Source organism: Phoca vitulina, unplaced genomic scaffold (genome assembly GCF_004348235.1).
Source record: "Phoca vitulina isolate PV1807 unplaced genomic scaffold, GSC_HSeal_1.0 scaffold41, whole genome shotgun sequence".
NCBI lineage: Eukaryota > Metazoa > Chordata > Mammalia > Carnivora > Phocidae > Phoca > Phoca vitulina.
Window position 1 is genome coordinate 9,376,816 of NW_022589744.1, and position 17,230 is coordinate 9,394,045.

Genomic DNA, 17,230 nt, shown 5'->3' on the forward strand with positions numbered 1-17,230 from the left:
CAAGAGAGCACACACGTGGTCAGCGCGAACACACAGCACCATCGTCTGCAAACTACAAGAGGAAATGAAATCTTCCTTTTGCCACAGGCCATGTAACTGAATGGAAAACGCGGTGCTGGAGAGGTTCATGTGAGACTCAAATTGCATAAACATTTCTGTGCTTTTCGGGATACAAACAGTTGACCCTGGAACGCAGGAAGGAAAAGATAAGCACAAGTCGGAAGATTCATGGTTTGTTTTCTGTCTTTGTTACAAGGTCAGAGAGCTGAGACTTTATCTGGATGCTGGGGAGAATTTAAGTCCACATCCATGTTCAGCAGGGAGAGTTTATTGGGCACAGGCCTCGGTGAAGGGCAAAAGAAACCAAGTCAATCACCGGAAGTGTACTGGGGGGCTCGTGGAACCCCACCCAGGGAGGCCACAGAACCCACCCTGGAACCCCAACAGAGCCAAGGGAGACCAGGACTCCTGCTCCACCAAAATGCCACCACATAACCCGTGTGGCAGCACCTCTGTCCTCAGTGCTGGACGCCAAATGCTCCGGCTCAGGTCACTGGCACTGAATGCTGGCCACTCTCGCTGGAATGACTTTGCTCTCAGCTCCATCTAACTGGCCAAGCCATGGTCAGCTCTAGCTACAAGAGAGGCTGGAAGTCCAACTTCTATCCTGAGAGCGAGGCTCCGTCTTCCACCAAGATACCCAAGATGGAGGGAAGGGGGAGTCTCAAACATAGTCAAGGAGTTCAGAAGCTAAGCTGCCAGAAGGGGAGAAGGAGGGAGAGAGGAAAGGAAGGAGTAGGGAAGACTACCATAGGGGAGCTTTATGCATGTCCTTGGACATTCATGTCTTTGATACACTGGTCTATATTAAATCTGCACCAGGTTTCCTGCTCTCTTTAGAAAGCCACAATTAAATGAATTAAACCATGGTAGAGCACTCTCAGGTCAACTCTATCTCCAATTTTCCAATTTGTACATAACCCTACACAAGTCCCAACCTCTAAAGGTCTAGGCTTCTTCCAACTTTAAATGAGCAGAACGAGGCAGACTTCAGGGCCCCTTCCAGCGCTGATTCTATGCTCTGCCACAGCCAGCCTACCATGATCACTCATCCAGGGTGAGTAGGAGAGAGGCGCTATTTCCATCACCAGTGTTCACTGAACTCTGTTCTAGCTCAAGAAATTCCTCAAGATGAGTTTCAGGGACAACACGTTCCAACTGTTCATAAAATAAGAACGTCCACCACATGAGGAACAAATTCATTTGCCCAGAGGAATTGACATCTCTTTGTGCCCTAAAATGAAAAGCATTATTTTCCCTCTAAATGTATTAAAATATTTTTTGACAATACAAGAGCTCCCCATACATTACAGGAAATACATAATATACTGATAAAGGGCAGAAGAAAACTAAAAAAAAAAAACCTTCACTACCCAGAGGAGACCACCTTCAAAAAAATCCTAACACTCTTGTTTATATTTATACTGTATCTGTAGAGATGAGCACGCACACATTTAGGTGGATCATACAGTTCTGAAACGTGACTTCATGTAGCAGTCAAGTGTGAACATACTCCAGATCATAATATATTCTCCCATGTCGATAGTGCTCAACCAAATTTCCATGACCTGCTAGAGGTCAAGACGTGAACAATGCAGAATTTCCAGTGGCCAGAGAACTAAGAATATATACTCAAGATTTGTTTCTTGTTAGAAGAAGAGATGTGTGGACTGTCCAAAGCATTTCAAAGTCTGGCACAACCAGTTACCTTCCAGGCCTCCAATGAGCTTTGGTATTGAGAGTAATAAAAGCAAGCTGGGCAGGAATTCTAAACAGGTACTTTACAAATGGCTAAATGTTGGTTGAACTTAGAAGGGTCAATATTTATTGTTCTGAGACTTGCATGATATAAATGTTATCTTCAGGGTGGTTTCTGAGCCCTTCCCTCTTCAGGTTCAATTTAAATGCTGTATTAGAAAGAACATGCGTATTGTGGTGGATGGGGGGTGGGGGAGGGGGGAGGTTCTTCTGCAGCCTGATTTCCATGATATTTAGTCATTTTCCAGTGCATCACTTGCTTGCTGTCTGTGTGCAGGTCCACCACCTCTTGGGTCTGTGAGCACCGTGAGCGCCTGAGTCCATCTGGCTCACAATTTTATCTCTAGTGCCAAGCACAAAAGAGGTACTTAAATATTTGTGGAATGGATAACGAAAGCCAATGGCGCTCTTTCCCAGAAAGGTGTCCACATAATCTACACAGAACATTTTGCTCGTATTTTCAGAGAGTTCATGATTTTATTTAAGGTTAAGACTCTCATTCTGCAGCATCCTATCCACTGACAGACCAACATTTATTTATCCAAATGCCTATCTTATGGACATACATCTCGAGGCTCGGCAAACTTTTTTGGTAAAGGTCCAGATAATAAATATTTTAGACTTTGTGGGTCATTCTGTCTTTCTGGCAAACTACTCAACTCTCTCGTTGTAGCACAAAGTGGGCCAGAGACAATATGTAAATGAGTTGGTATGTCTGTGTTCCAGTAAAACTCCTTTTACAAAAACAGGCAGCAGGCCACATTTGGCCTGCAGGCTCTATACTCTGCTGGCCCCTGATACAGATTATTAAAAGCAGGATTTTTAAGATTTATTTAAGATTCATATCTCTTGGTCACTGGTGGCCCTCATGAGAATTATTCCAAAGACTTTCTGTTCCCCGAGGAAATTAATTACCTGGGTCCACCCAGCTGCTGGTGTGGGTAATCCAGCTACGTATAAATCACCATGGAAATCACTGGTCAGCTTGACTAACTCGAAAGAAGGGTCCAGAGAGTGGCCACCATGACAGAATGCTGTGTCCTATGGAGAAGGTACCCTTGTGGTGCCCATGCAATGGTTTGCCTTGACATTGGTGAGGGTTGTCTGTTCTCTCCCCCAACACTCCGGATCGGCAGGGGCTTGATAAACCAATGGACAAACCTGAGTTCAGCGTACCTGGATTTCCAGGAAACACTATGCAGTGGGTGGAACTAGACAAATCTCACTGTGGACTTTTTCTGCATACTATTAGAGGTGCCTACTAACAGAAGACACTACTTTGACCTCATCCCCACCAGGGGACAAAGAAAAGAAGAAAGAGGAGGGAAGAGCAGTTCCAGGGACAGTAGAGGACAACCTGGAAAAAGGACAATCTAACCTTCAAAGGCTTGTGTAATCACCGACCCCACCATGACACATGGCGGCCCAAGATGACCTCAGGACCTTGCCTCATGACCTCCTCTCCCTCCCCAATTCAGGTTCAACCACCACTGACTAAGTGCCTATTCTGCACCTTGCAAGACCCCACATGCGTAGCTACCTGGAGAATTTACCTTCTTTAATCCTAGAAACAACCCTATGAGGTAGGTTCTTTCAAATCCTATGTTATGGAAAGGAATAGGTTAGCTCAGTGACCTACCCCAACATTCTTCCTTTCAACTAGCCACCCGGCCATTATTCCTGGCTCTGCCTTCTTCATGGAACTGACCGGTCTACCCCTTGTTGGGTGGGATATGGAATGTTTCTTCCCCACTCCTGTTTCCCTAAGGAGGGACTTTCCCCTAAATACTCCTGGCCTTTTGTCCCACACTTCACACCTCCCCGTGGAGACAGAATGAGTTTCTTGAGAGATGAATTTGGGGAGGTCCACCCAGCCTCGCCTGCTTGCCCTGAGTGCCAGGGTGTCCCACTTCCGGTCTAGGCCTCCATGCTGCAAGGTACACGGGGTCCCCTAGTAGGTCTGTGAGCTGGTGGGTAAATCGGCCTAATTCTGCAGTCCAACATCACAAATCCCACTCTGATGCACATCAAAGCTGCTGCCTCTAGCCCAATCTTCGCTGGCAATAAGGGTGGAATTTTTATTCTCCTCTGCCTCCTTTGCATCTTAAAGTGGATTCAGAGCTCAGACAGCGAAGACTGGGGTACGTTCAGCACGAGGCCCCTCCAAATCCAGCCGCTGACCCTAAGCCTGATCTAGTCTGTGGACCACAGTGGTCAGCTCGGGGGCTGACCCATATGACTCAAGCCCACCAGTTGGAGCCCTTGGTCTACGGATATTGCCCCGTGGACACTGGCCCCTGGGCTGAGCCCAGCCACGCGAGCAAACACATGGGAAATGCGCCCACTGGAGAGGCTCTCTCGACGGCGCGGCCTCGCTGTTCAGAGCCCAGGCCTGTTGCTGCAGCCTCCCTCCCCACCCCTATTCCGCAGGCTTTCAGTACCTCTCCCCAAGTTGATCTGGCTTTAGCTGGTTGAGCTGATTCCTGTCACCAGCAACCAAAAAAGAGGTCTGACTAAAACAGGAAGCCCTCAGCTGGTGAGTGATCCCGAGGACAGCCCCGCCGTCAAGTAGTGGGACGGACAGTCCAACCCCGAGCTCCTGACTGCGCATTTGGGGTCGGTTCGACTCGTCCCTCCAGCACCATCTTCCCCCTCTGGCAGAGCCTCCACCTCCCCAAAAAACCCAAAGCCCCTCGACCTACTAACTCTCCAAAGCACCTGGGGCACGAACGCTCCTTCTACCACGCAGGTGCCTCAGGACGCCTCTGACCACCGCGCCTGCTGCAGCTACGGAGTTCCCTGTGCTCGCTCCCTCTCCCAAGGGAGAGGCTTAGGGAGGATGCACCTGCTCCAGGAGCCTTGTTGCCGGGGAAGCCTCCTGAAAGGACTGGATTGGCGCTTCTGAAAACAGGCCTCAGGTGGGAATCATCTGAAAAATTTTTTAAAAAACCCAGATTCCCAGCCTCGGCAGGAGACCCAGCGGGTCTGTACTTCCCGGGGAGGAGGCTGCCAGTGGGCATCTCTGAAGGCTCTGGGGTGGGGGCTGATGCAGCGGGGCCCCCAGCGGGCCCGCATGTGAGAACCACTGGATCACATAACATCGGCGTCCTTCTCCGGGGAACAGGCTCTGGGAATGCCCCACTTCATCAGCCCCTGCTGCTGCCATGCCCCCTCCCGAGATCACCCTCCTCAGAGCGCTGCTGATGCTCTCTGTTCTTCAGGCACCTTGTATCTTCCTAGCCTTGCTTATCGCTGGTCTCTGCAAGAACCCTGAGATTGCCACAGCAAATGGCCAGCTTCAGGTGACTGTCAGCTCTGCACACTTCACCCCGGGCTGCCAAAAAGAACAGACATTTCAGGGCCAAGAGGACTCAAACTTGGCCTGCCGGCTCAGACTGGGGTCCACCTTCTCACCCAGGACTCGCTGCCTGTGCAAGTCCCCAGTTCCCCACGGCCCATTACCAGTGTTCGGTAATGTTTCTCCCGACCCTCTCCTGGGGACGGTCAATCAGAGATGGACGGATGGCGTGGGCAGGCAGGGGCAAGGTAGACCCAGTCTAAGCAGCCGGCAGGCTGGCCGATGGCATCCTGTCCTCCGGCATTACACACCAGGGACACGAGGGGAAAGTCCACGGCGGACTCTCTGGCACATTCCTCTTTTCTTACCTCTTCAGACTTTTCTCTTCCCCTTTTTTCCCCAAAGCAATGACAGAGAGGACTCTCGGTGTCACTGCATGGAAAGGAAAAGGAAGGATGGTTCTGGGGACCTGAGAACCTGCATTCACTCACAGCTTCCCCGCCAGTTCATATCCCAGCCCTACCGCTTCCTGCTTATGTGTGTTTGCACCTGTCACTTGATAGCCCCTGTGCCTCAGTTTCCATGTTTGCCATTTGGGATGCTAATATTACCCGCCCTAAAGGACCGTGGTGGGGAGTAGCTGAGAGTGGGCGCGGGCCTCCCTGGCCGGCATGCATCGAGTGCAACACAAACCATATTTTAGTGGTTCCCACAATGAACTTGAATTGTATTTATAAAAATATAAAAAGAAAGGCTAATGGAGTGCTTGGTACACCTAATCCGTTCTTAACTGAAATCCAAAAGGGCAGGAGGGCCATGGTAGGGGAGAAAAAAATTAGATCACCATAGGATCTGGTGCAGATTTTTCAAATACCTTCAGATCCCCATACTCCATGTTTGTGGAGTAAAGCCAAGCCTTGGCTGTACTGGGAATGCTTTTTAAGATTCAGTCATGTTGACATTTTCAACTTTCACAAAGGGTCACCAGCTGCTAAAGATAATAGAGACTTTCCATCAATACAGGGAGAGGGCTAGTGCCCTTTAAGTTCATCTATGCTGCTTTGGAATACAAAGTAACTTCCTCTCTCTCTTTTTTTTTTCTTTCCTTTTCCTTCCTTCTTTCTTTTTTGAATAGCGGATTTATTCATCTAATGTAGTTTATGTAGACTAACATTAATACCAGTTTGCACTTCCTAAAAAAATGGTACTACCAGAGAGATGGGGATAAAGTAGGTCACCAGCATCCCTGAAGTGCGCTGGATGGTTGCTTATTATCAATCCATAGATAAGACAGATAGATAGATAGATAGACCGACAAACTGTACATGTACACACGTGATTACATAAATACATACATGATCCATATACTATATGTATTATATATTCAATGCTATTTCATTAAGCCATTATATTTCTGTTTTTAAATTTAGTGTCTTTAAAAACTATATACATATAATTTTTAAAAAGTCACCTTGGAAACTGAAACATAATGGTTTGGTGAAATAGCACCTGACAGCTAATTGCCAGGAAGAATGAGCACCATTCTTTATCCCCTAGATCTGCCATAAACGTAAGTTAGAAGGGGAATGACCAGGAGGAAAATTGGTTTCTGGAAATCCATGCAGCTCCCAGGAGGAAGACACATATCTTTCTCTACCATTTTCTTAAAGATTTATTTATTTATTTTAAAGAGAGAGAAAGAGAGAGAGAGAGAGAGAGAGAACAAACAGGAGGTGCAGAGGGAGAGGGAGAGAGAATCCCACTCAAGCAGACTCCACGCTGAACCCAACATGAGTCTCAAGATCACCACCCAAGCCGAAACCAAGAGTCGGACACTTAAAGGACTGTGCCATGCAGGTACCCCTCTACCATTTGTGGTTAAGATTTGAGGTCTACCACATCTTCAAAGGGTGGCTGTCTTTGTGTAAGGACCCCAGGGGGGCATGACGCCCAGATACCCAGCTGCCTTGGAGGATGCTCTGCATGGACCCCAGCGTGGACCCCAGCGTGGGAAGCTTATTTCTTGAGCCCTCTGCCTTCTGAAGCAGAAGTGCTGGGTCCGACGGAAGAAGACTGACAAGCAAAGCTATCTGTACTGACATGAGGTCGCTTGGAGCTAAAAAGCAAAGCAAAAACACAAAAACAAAACAAAAACCCTGGTTCTGAGAGAGCAGGGATAAAAACCATGGGAAGTCACATGGAGTGGGGCTTACCTGTAAGATCAGCACTGCCCTCATGTTCAAGGGCGACCCCGCTTGGTGAAATGATAAGATTAAACAGGGCAGAGCAGAAATGTCTGCCAGGCTGGGGAACAGACCTCCTCATGCTGTCCCTACTCAGACAGCGACCACAAGGGACACGTGAAGAATGGCATGGTCTCGAGTGGGAAAACAAATGCCATCCAGCAGAGGTTTGGAGAAAGGTAGACGTGCGGCTGGTGAGTGCTCTGTATTCCTTCAGCTTCCACTAAAAGCAGAAATGCTTTGATGAAAATGAAGGCTTCAGAAGGACAGACTCTCCAAGTGACGCCCAGATTACGATAGACCATGAATGTAAAAGAGGATCAACGTGAAAGAGGGCTGGAAGGTGGAGTGCCAGTTATCTCAAGCCACATGGGAGCTCTCACTACACAGAGAGGTGCGGGGCTGAAGCAGTGCCCATGCCTGTGCGTGGTGATGTGCAGGGGGCTGTCTGTGAGCAGCTAGATGGTAAGAAGACCCTAACTGAGCCACGATCAAGTGAGTCTTCCATAGTGGTTCTCAAACTTGAGCATGCAAAAACACATACGTAGGTACGTACATAAGCAGACAAGTAAATCTGCTCATTTCAGTAGTGCATATCCTAAAATTGGAAAGATACCAAGAAAATTAGCCCAGCCCCTGTCCAAAGACGACACCCAAATTGGTGAAGCATTCCACATTTTTCAAAGAGGGAGTTACTTAATGGGCATAACATTTCAGTTAAGCAAGATGAATAAGGAGTAGAGATCTGCTGTAAAACATCGTACCAAAGTCAATGATAATGGATTATATGCTTCAAAATTTTTAAGCAGGTAGATCTCAGGTTATAATAAAATAAAATTTAAAAAAGAAGTGTCACCTAAATAACTTTTACAAAAATCATATTTAAATTTTTTTTTTCCCCCAAAGTGCAGTTTCTTGGAACTTTTGGGAGAGCCGAGTCAGCAGGTGTGACAGGCACTCTAGGGAACACAGTTTAGAGGAGAAAGAAAGATCCAGAAAAACACAATGGAAACCCATTGAGAATGGACTCCCAAGTTTGTTATGTTCAGCCCAGATCTCTTGGCAAGTGTTTACTGGCAATCTTTACTTGGGGCTCTTATCATCTTGCTCACCTTGCACCAAAGGGAACACATCGCCTTATGCCCAAAGCATGTTCCTTCTCTCGTACTTTCTATTAGAATGACAGATTCCATAATCTTCCTCACTCACCAACCCGGGAACATGGGAACAAGCATCAGTGCAGAAAGCCCATGGAACCCACTCTGAAAAACCCTGTTCCAGGAGGACCCAAGCAAAGGAAACCCACAGACAGACACTGGGTGCATGAGTGCCAAAGGGAAGTGACAGGTGTGCCTGCCCATGGGATAACATGCTATGCCTTTGCTCATAAAGTTCCTGAATCCAGTCCAAAGCATGTGAGTGGGAACAGAACATCCGAACAAGACAGAGCTGCTTGACACATCTTCTTGAAACCATAAACCACCCGAAGTGGCAGGTTCTCACCTCCCCACCAAAATCTGTCCCACTTTATTCCACTGCAGCCCGGAGCCTTCGGAGAAGTCAGGTCTGGGCTCAGCCAAACTACAGGATGGCCCTTGGCAGAGGCAGGTAGCAGGGGTGGGCTATCCAGAGAGCAGTGTGCCTGCCGCCATGGCAACTCATGATGGACCAGGGATGGGGAAGAAGGTGCTCTGCTAATTGAAACCCAGGCAACATTTTAGCATCAGCCCCAAAGAAGTTAATGCTCAGCTAGATTTTCTCTTGTCCTCTGTCCCCCTCTTTTTTTTTCATGTCACCAAGTGGCTTTAAACCATCCCCTTCCTCCCAAAAAGAAAATCACATGCCAAGATAAGACTTTTGATAAACCACTGAGCAGAAACTCCCTCCCCTACACTGCACTCAAGCAGAGCCTAAGATCCTGGTTCTCCCTGTGAGTAGCCTATCCATCTCAAAGGAAATTATTTACCAAAAAGATTCTTAGGCATGCACTGGCTTCATCATCACCACCCCACTGAGGCACCCCGGGACAAATATTCTCATGCTGCAGTAGGACTGAGAATCACCTTGAGAACTTCACCAGCCCTTCCCAAGAAAGTTGATTTAGGCAAATCAGGAGCAGAGCACAAGCATCTGTATTTTTTTTCTCTAGTGCCCCAAGGAATCCCGATGGTAACACATCAAGATCCACCCTTGAGAAATGTGGGCTAAAATTTGGGCTTCTCCTATAGATCTGTCCTTTATGGGGCAGGCTAAGCTCAGCTACAGTGGCCCACCAAACTAGCCCTGGGTCGTGAAAGGGTTAACAGGAGATTTCCCACCCACCCCCACCCCCATTACTGCAATGCCAAGTTCCCTACCATGTGGTTCTGGATGTGATGGAAAACATCTCCAGTCGTAAGGTGGAATGGGAAAGCGAACATGCTCCTAAACCCAAAATATATACAAATGTACTCACTACTTATAAAATGAGTCCCCACTGAAAAATTCCCTCCTTGCCGAACAGCCTAACAGAAGTCCTAACCTGCCACTCACATCAGTCCTGTCAAATGCGAACACTTGTCTGTATTTTCATTTCATTGTCAAAGCTGTGGAAACGTGGAGTCACAAGTCTTGAAAGAGATACGAGTTTGTGAGCTGAAGTGGTTTGGCCTGTTTTATAGGGCAGAGGCTGGGAAACATCGGATCTGGTGAAGGACAGAAGACAGTACACAGGCACAATTGTTGTGCAAATTTCCATTTCTCCTGGAGATACGTCTGTTTCCAGCAAGACTAGAGATTAGGATAAAACCCGAATCTCCCTCCACAACAGCCTCAAAATGACAGATGAAATAAACAAAAAGGTTTTAGATGCACATCTGAGCTTACAATAAAGAAAGGGGATCATTAATGATAAGGAAGCTATAAACTGGAGCTGAAACACCAAAACCGGTTCAGATGCAGCCTAGGGATTAAGGAGATCCCACGGATGGATTCTGGGTGTGACTGTCTACCTGGAGCAAAGAGGAGGCCCTTGTGCCACATGAGGCAGGAGGTGAAATTCTATAAATGCAAGAGTCACGAAAATTCTGTCCCTATATGGAAGCGGGGACTAGGAAAAAATATCCATTCAGCTGCAGAGAGAGATAAAAAGGATGACGACATGCTTCTACCTGGTTTCTGGAGGAAAAAAAAAATGCTTGAAGAACGAAAACCATGGGCTTTCACCTCAAACACTTCAGAGTGCTGAGTTTCTAGTTTCTGCGTGGACTGGGAAAACCCCAGCCTGGACATGACTATAAACATCAGTTCCAGGCTAACATCGCTATAAAGGAGTCTTACAGAAGCAAACGTAGAACCATGCTGAAGGGCTCTCCCATGATCTAGGGCCCTGGGAATCCTTCAAGGAAAAACATGCCCCACTAGAGAAGTAATGATCTAAAAAGTGACAAAGCCCTGGAGAAAACAATACACCACAAATGGAGCCTGTGGACACACAATGAAGGAGAAACACGGCTTTCTATAACAGACGTACCATTGAAAATATAATACAAAATATGCCTAACCTGATTAAAGACATAAAAGAAGAAATCAAAACCATAAGAACCAGTTGTAACAAAGGAAAAGCAGACATAGTAAAAGAAGAACCCACTAGGACAACTCAGAAATAAAAAATGTAGTCCTTGCAATTAAAAACTCAACAGATAAGGGACGCCTGGGTGGCTCAGTCCATTGGGCATCCGATTCTTGATTTCGGCTCAGGTCATGATCCTGGGGTAGCAGGATTGAGCCCCGAGTCAGGCTCCGCACTCAGCATGGAGTCTCCTTGGGGTTCTCTCTCAACTTCTCCTTCTGCCCCTTACCCTGCTCATGCTCTAAATAAATAAATAAACAAAATCTTTAAAAAAAATTCAACAGACAAGTTAAATAGGAGATTAGAATCAGCTTAGTTGACTAATCAGTGAACCAGAGAAGAGCCCACCGAGAGTTAAAGGGATAGACAACATCAAGAAAAGTGTAAGACACATGGGAGATAAGAGCATAGAATAAACATCTATTAAGTGCTGCAGAAGGAAATAAACAATGAGGGAGAAGGTCAATTTGAAGGGACAATTGACAAAAACTTTCCAGAAATAATAATAATAATAATAATAGTAGTAGTAGTAGTAGTAGTAACGAGTATTCAGTTTAAAAGAGCACTCCAAGACTTACACAGAACAACACGTTGTATGCATACATACAAAACCACATCATGTTGAAACTGAGAAACACCAGAGACAAATGAAAAAGATGGATAAGCAACTGAGAGAAAGACAGAAAACGTAAATGAGGTCACTGCTGGATACAATTTTATAATGCTCACAGAGAACACATGCAACACAACTCTTTTGTCTGATGGACGCGGTCTAAGTGCAAGGATATGGAATGATGTTGCCAACGTGCCAAAGGAAATACAAATTGCTGTCAACCGAGGCATTTAGATGCAACTCAGTTCTTCCTTCAAGGGTCAGAGCAAAATACAGATATTTTTAGATGAGTGATTTTTATCCCTGTGGATCCTAAGTGAGGAAATATTAAAGTAAGAAAGACAATGGATAGGAGGTCAATGCAAGGAGCGATGATGAGCAGAGAAATAAGCAGTAGTGCTGGAAAATACAAGCAAACACTGATCTTATAAAACAATAACAGTAACTGATAGGCAGGATGTCTTTAAAATTAAAAACTTGGGCTCTTCCGAAGACAACATCAAGAAGGAGAAGACAAGCCACAGACTGGGAAAAAATCTTCGCAAAAGACACATCAGATACAGGACAGTTACCCAAGATATACCAGGAACTCTCAAAACTTAACAGTAAGAAAACAAACTAGTTAAAACAAACCAGTTAAAACAAGGGCCAGGGACCTTAAAAGACACCTCACAACAGATTTCAGGTGGCAAATAAGCAGATGAAAAGACGCTCCATGTGGTATGTCATCAGGGAAATGCAAATGAAAACAACAATGAGATACTGTTACACGCTTATTAGAATGGCCAAAATCTGGAACACTGACCCCCACCACATGCTGGAGGGGATGTGGAACAGCAGGGAGCTCATTCGTGGCTGGTGGGAATGCAAAATGGCACGGCCACCTTGGAAGCCAGTTTGGCAGTTTCTCACTAAACTAAACACACTTTCACCAGATGACCCAGTAAACACACTCCTTGGTGTTTACCCGAAGGAAATGAAAACTCATGTCTACATAAAAACCTGCACAAGATGTTTACAGCAGCATCATTCATAATTGCCAAAACTTGGAAGCAACCAAGATGGCCTTGAATAGGTAGTGAATGGATAAACATCCAGATGTTGGTACATCCAGACAATGGGATATTATTCAACGCTGAAAAGAAATCAGCTATCAAGTCATGAAAAGACATGAGTGAACCTTAAATGCATATTCCTTAGTGAAAGAAGCCAATAATGAAAGGACTATATGTGAACACAGACCGTATGTGTTAAACCGCATGACAGTCCAGAAAAGGCAAAACTATGGAGACAGTCAAGAGATGAGTGGTTATTGGGGGAATGGGGAGGGAGGGGTGAACAGGTGAAGCACAGAGGATTTTTAGGACAGTGGAACTACTCTGCACAATACTATAATGGTAGATACATGTCATTATACATTTGTCTAAAACCAAAGAAGGTACAAGACCAAGAGTGAACCCCAGTGTAAACTGTGGACTCTGGGTGGTAATGATGTGTCCATAGAGGTTCTTCAAATGGAACAAACTGACCTCTCTGGTGGGGGGTGTGGATCATGGGGGAGGCTGTGCATGAGTGAGGGCAGTGAATATACGGGAAATCTCTGAACCTTCAGTTTGGTTTTGCTGTGAACCTAAAGTTGCTCTAAAAAATAAAATCTAAAGTTTTTTTCTTTCTTTAATATACAACAATAAGGGGCGTCTGGGTGACTCGGTTGAGCGTCTGACTCTTGGTTTCGGCTCAGGTCATGATCTCATGGGTAATGAGATCGAGCTCCGTATCGGGCTTCCTGCTCAGCAGGGAGTCTGCTTGAGATTCTCGCCTCTGCCCCTCTCACCGCGTGCTCTCTCTCTCTCAAATAAATAAATTCTTTTTTTTTTTAAAGATTTTATTTATTTATTTGACAGAGAGAGACACAGCGAGAGAGGGAACACAAGCAGGGGGAGTGGGAGAGGGAGAAGCAGGCCTCCTGCAGAGCAGGGAGCCCGATGTGGGGCTCGATCCCAGGACCCTGAGATCATGACCTGAGCTGAAGGCAGACGCTTAACGACTGAGCCACCCAGGCGCCCCTCAAATAAATAAATTCTTTAAAAAAATAAAATAACAATACTAGTAGCTAATTTGGAGGTATCAAAAAAAAAAACCATAGAACTAAAATATTAGAAAAATAATAATATGGAAGATGCCAGAGTAAACCAACTTAAAGCAATCCAGGGTCCTGAAAGATTGCTAGGGAGAAGGGGAGAGATACTAATTAATTTTGAACATCCTTAAGTCTATTATGCATGTTAAAACACTAAAGGTAGCCACAAAAGAGAAATTGAATTTAAAACTGCCAAACAAATAAAGGGTGAGGAAGTCATATAGAGAAGTCAATAAACCCATAAAGTACAAAAGAGGGGAGAAGATACTTGGTAAATATAAAGACCAATATAAAATATGGAGAAGCACTATCGATCTTGGATGAGGCCCTACCAACAGCCACAGCACATCTCCAAAGCGCAAGCCGCTGGGGTGCTGACGAAGTGTACTCACACAGTACACACATACGCATCAGGAGCAAGATGGCATTATTCGTAAAAACGATTAAAGGGGATCAGAATATGCCACCCCAAAATACACCATTTTGGCAAAAGGATTATTTTGTGCTTAAGGCAACTGAGAAACAGCAGATGCAGGAAGAACTCTCTGCCTTCTCCCCTTCTGCCTAAAAGCAGGGCATATCACCCTTTATAATGGTGCCTCCCATCCCCGTACCAGAAAGAGGAGAACACCAGCGATGACTAGAGTCTGCATAACAAACCTTATGAAATCATTCTTCTTTACCATTAGTTTCCCCTAGATATTTTCTTCCCACAATGTATGGCCCCTAAAAGCTCAGATCTTTTTTCCTTTATCTAGGCATTTTTCCACAGTGAATTACTCTATGTCAAAATGGTATATAAGCTCTCAATCATAAATACTGCTTTGGGTGTTCACGTCTTTTCTGTGGAGCTCTGGTGCATGTAAAATTAAAAATAAAATGTGTATGCTTTTCTCCTATTAGCCTGTCTTTTGTAAGTTTAATTCACAGGTCCCAGGCACTGAACATAAGAGAGTAGAGATAAAGATTTTTCCCTTCCTCTATACTATCAAATTATCAAAGAATAAATAATCCCAGTTCCATGCTAACTATTCCAGATAATTAATGGGGGGGGGGGGGAGAAGGACAACTTGACACTGGATGATACTGGTATAACCTTAATATTCAAACCAGAGAAACAAAACATAAATAAAAAATTTAAGCCACATCCACTTAAGAACATAGATGCAAACTACTGTGGGTAAAAAGAGACTATGTTTAATGAAAAAGTGTTCAGTATCGCTCGGCATCAGGGAAATCCAAATCAAAACCTCAATGAGATACCACCTCACACCAGTCAGAATGGCTAAAATTAACAAGTCAGGAAATGACAGATGTTGGCGGGGATGCGGAGAAAGGGGAACCCTCCTACACTGTTTGTGGGAACGCAAGCTGGTGCAGCCACTCTGGAAAACAGTATGGAGGTTCCTCAAAAAGTTGAAAATAGAGCTACCATATGATCCAGCAATTGCACTACTGGGTATTTACCCCAAAGATACAAAAGTAGGGACCCGAAAGGCTACGTGCACCCCGATGTTTATAGCAGCAATGTCCACAATAGCCAAACTGTGGAAAGAGCCAAGACGTCCATCAACAGATGAATGGATAAAGAAGATGTGGTATATATATACAATGGAATATTATGCAGCCATCAAAAGGAATGAGATCTTGCCATTTGCAACGACGTGGATGGAACTGGAGCGTATTATGCTGAGCGAAATAAGTCAAACAGAGAAAGACATGTATCATATGACCTCACTGATATGAGGAATTCTTAATCTCAGGAAACAAACTGAGCGTTGCTGGAGTGGGGGGTGGGGTGGGAGGGATGGGATGACTGGGTGATGGACACTGGGGAGGGTATGTGTTCTGGTAAGCGCTGTGAATTGTGCAAGACTGTTGAATCTCAGATCTGTACCTCTGAAACAAATAATGCAATATATGTTAAGAAAGAAAAAAAGAAGAAGAAGAAAGTAGCAGGAGGGGAAGAATGAAGGGGGAGAAATCGGAGGGGGAGAAGAACCATGAGAGACGATGGACTCTGAAAAACAAACTGAGGGTTCTAGAGGGGAGGGGGGTGGGAGGATGGGTTAGCCTGGTGATGGGTATTGAGGAGGGCACGTTCTGCATGGAGCACTGGGTGTTATGCACAAACAATGAATCATGGAACACTATATCTAAAACTAATGATGTAATGTACGGGGATTAACATAACAATAAAAAAATTTAAATAAAAAAAGAGACTATGTTTAGTTTCTATCAAAAGTTATCTATCAAAAATCTATAGTAAATATATTAATGGTAAAAAAAAAAGATAGGAAAGTTCTCTTAAGCATTCTAGACAGAATTCTAAAGATAGCACCCAAAATACTCCCTCCCCCTTGTATGCTCATTTTGCATAATCTGGGACTCTGAATACAATGGATTTCACTCCTATGATTACAAAAAATTGACCTTCCAATAGGGAGATCAGCCAGGTAGGCTGCTCATCACATGAGCTCTTTAAAAGAGAGTTTTCTCCAACTGGTTACTGAAGAGGAAGCCAGCGATTTCTCGGGAGATAGGCTCAGAAATGTGCAAGTGAAGTAGGCATCCCCGAGTAAATGCGCCCAGCGTCGCCATCCCCAAGTGGTAGCAGTGAAAGGAACAAGAAAACACCAGACAGTGTTTGCTCTGGTGTTTGTCAAGATGCCCATTTGGAAGGATCTGGGAAGCATCAGGTTTTTATAGGAGAGAAATAATAACTTTTCCTCCACCCTCCTAGGTTCTGTAGCTGGGGCCTGGAGATTAAACAGACAAAAGACAGATTGGCAAGAGAAAAACAGTTTATGAACATGTGCAGCACGTATATTCGTGGGGGAAGCTCGGTGATGAGTAACTCAAAGGGGTGATTAGAACTTGGGGCTTATGGAGCATATTAACAAAGAGCGACAGCTTTGTAGGAAAATGACAAGACAAAGGAAAGCACAATTTGCCCTTAAGGGTGACAGATGGTAGGGGGCGCCTGGGTGGCTCAGTCAGTTTAGCATCTGCGGTTAAGCATCTGCCTTCGGCTCAGGTCATGAGCTCAGGGTCCTGGGATCGAGCCCCATGTCAGGCTCCCTGCTCAGCAGAGAGTCTGCTTCTCCTTCTCCCTCTGCCCTTCCCCCCCTGCTCGTGCGTTCTCTCTCTCTCTCCCTCCTAATAAATAAAGTCTAAAAGAAAAAAAAAGGGTGACAGATGGTGGGAAGGTAAATATCTGCAGGAACCCATGGGAGACAAGGGTTGTTTTCATCGGGCACCTCATGGGGACTTCCCCGGGCTGACCAGCGTCTCTGGTGAGGCTCAGGCCTTTACAGGAAATCTTCTGTCATGTTTTTAGGTAGGAGGGGGAGGTCAGAGAGCCCTTCCTGCATCTGCCCGTTTCTCAAGTGTCTGCTCCAAATCATCGGTATGCCGCAGGGGCACATTTTGGGGTGGCAGGCTCTGATCCACCACATTCTCAAACATCAGTGTGCATGTTAAATATGCAACACTGGGATTTCCTCCT

The 17,230-nt window shown here is 45.4% G+C and overlaps 1 protein-coding gene and 1 non-coding gene across 5 annotated transcripts in view; one reads left to right on the forward strand and one right to left on the reverse strand.

Moving 5' to 3' along the window:
• Positions 1-17,230, reverse strand: part of SLC39A11 (solute carrier family 39 member 11) — a 326,016-nt gene that overhangs the window by 151,375 nt on the left and 157,411 nt on the right. The window lies entirely within an intron of this gene.
• LOC116648161 lies at positions 7,936-8,040 on the forward strand. Its single transcript, XR_004302448.1, has one exon. It is a non-coding gene; the product is annotated as a U6 spliceosomal RNA (small nuclear RNA).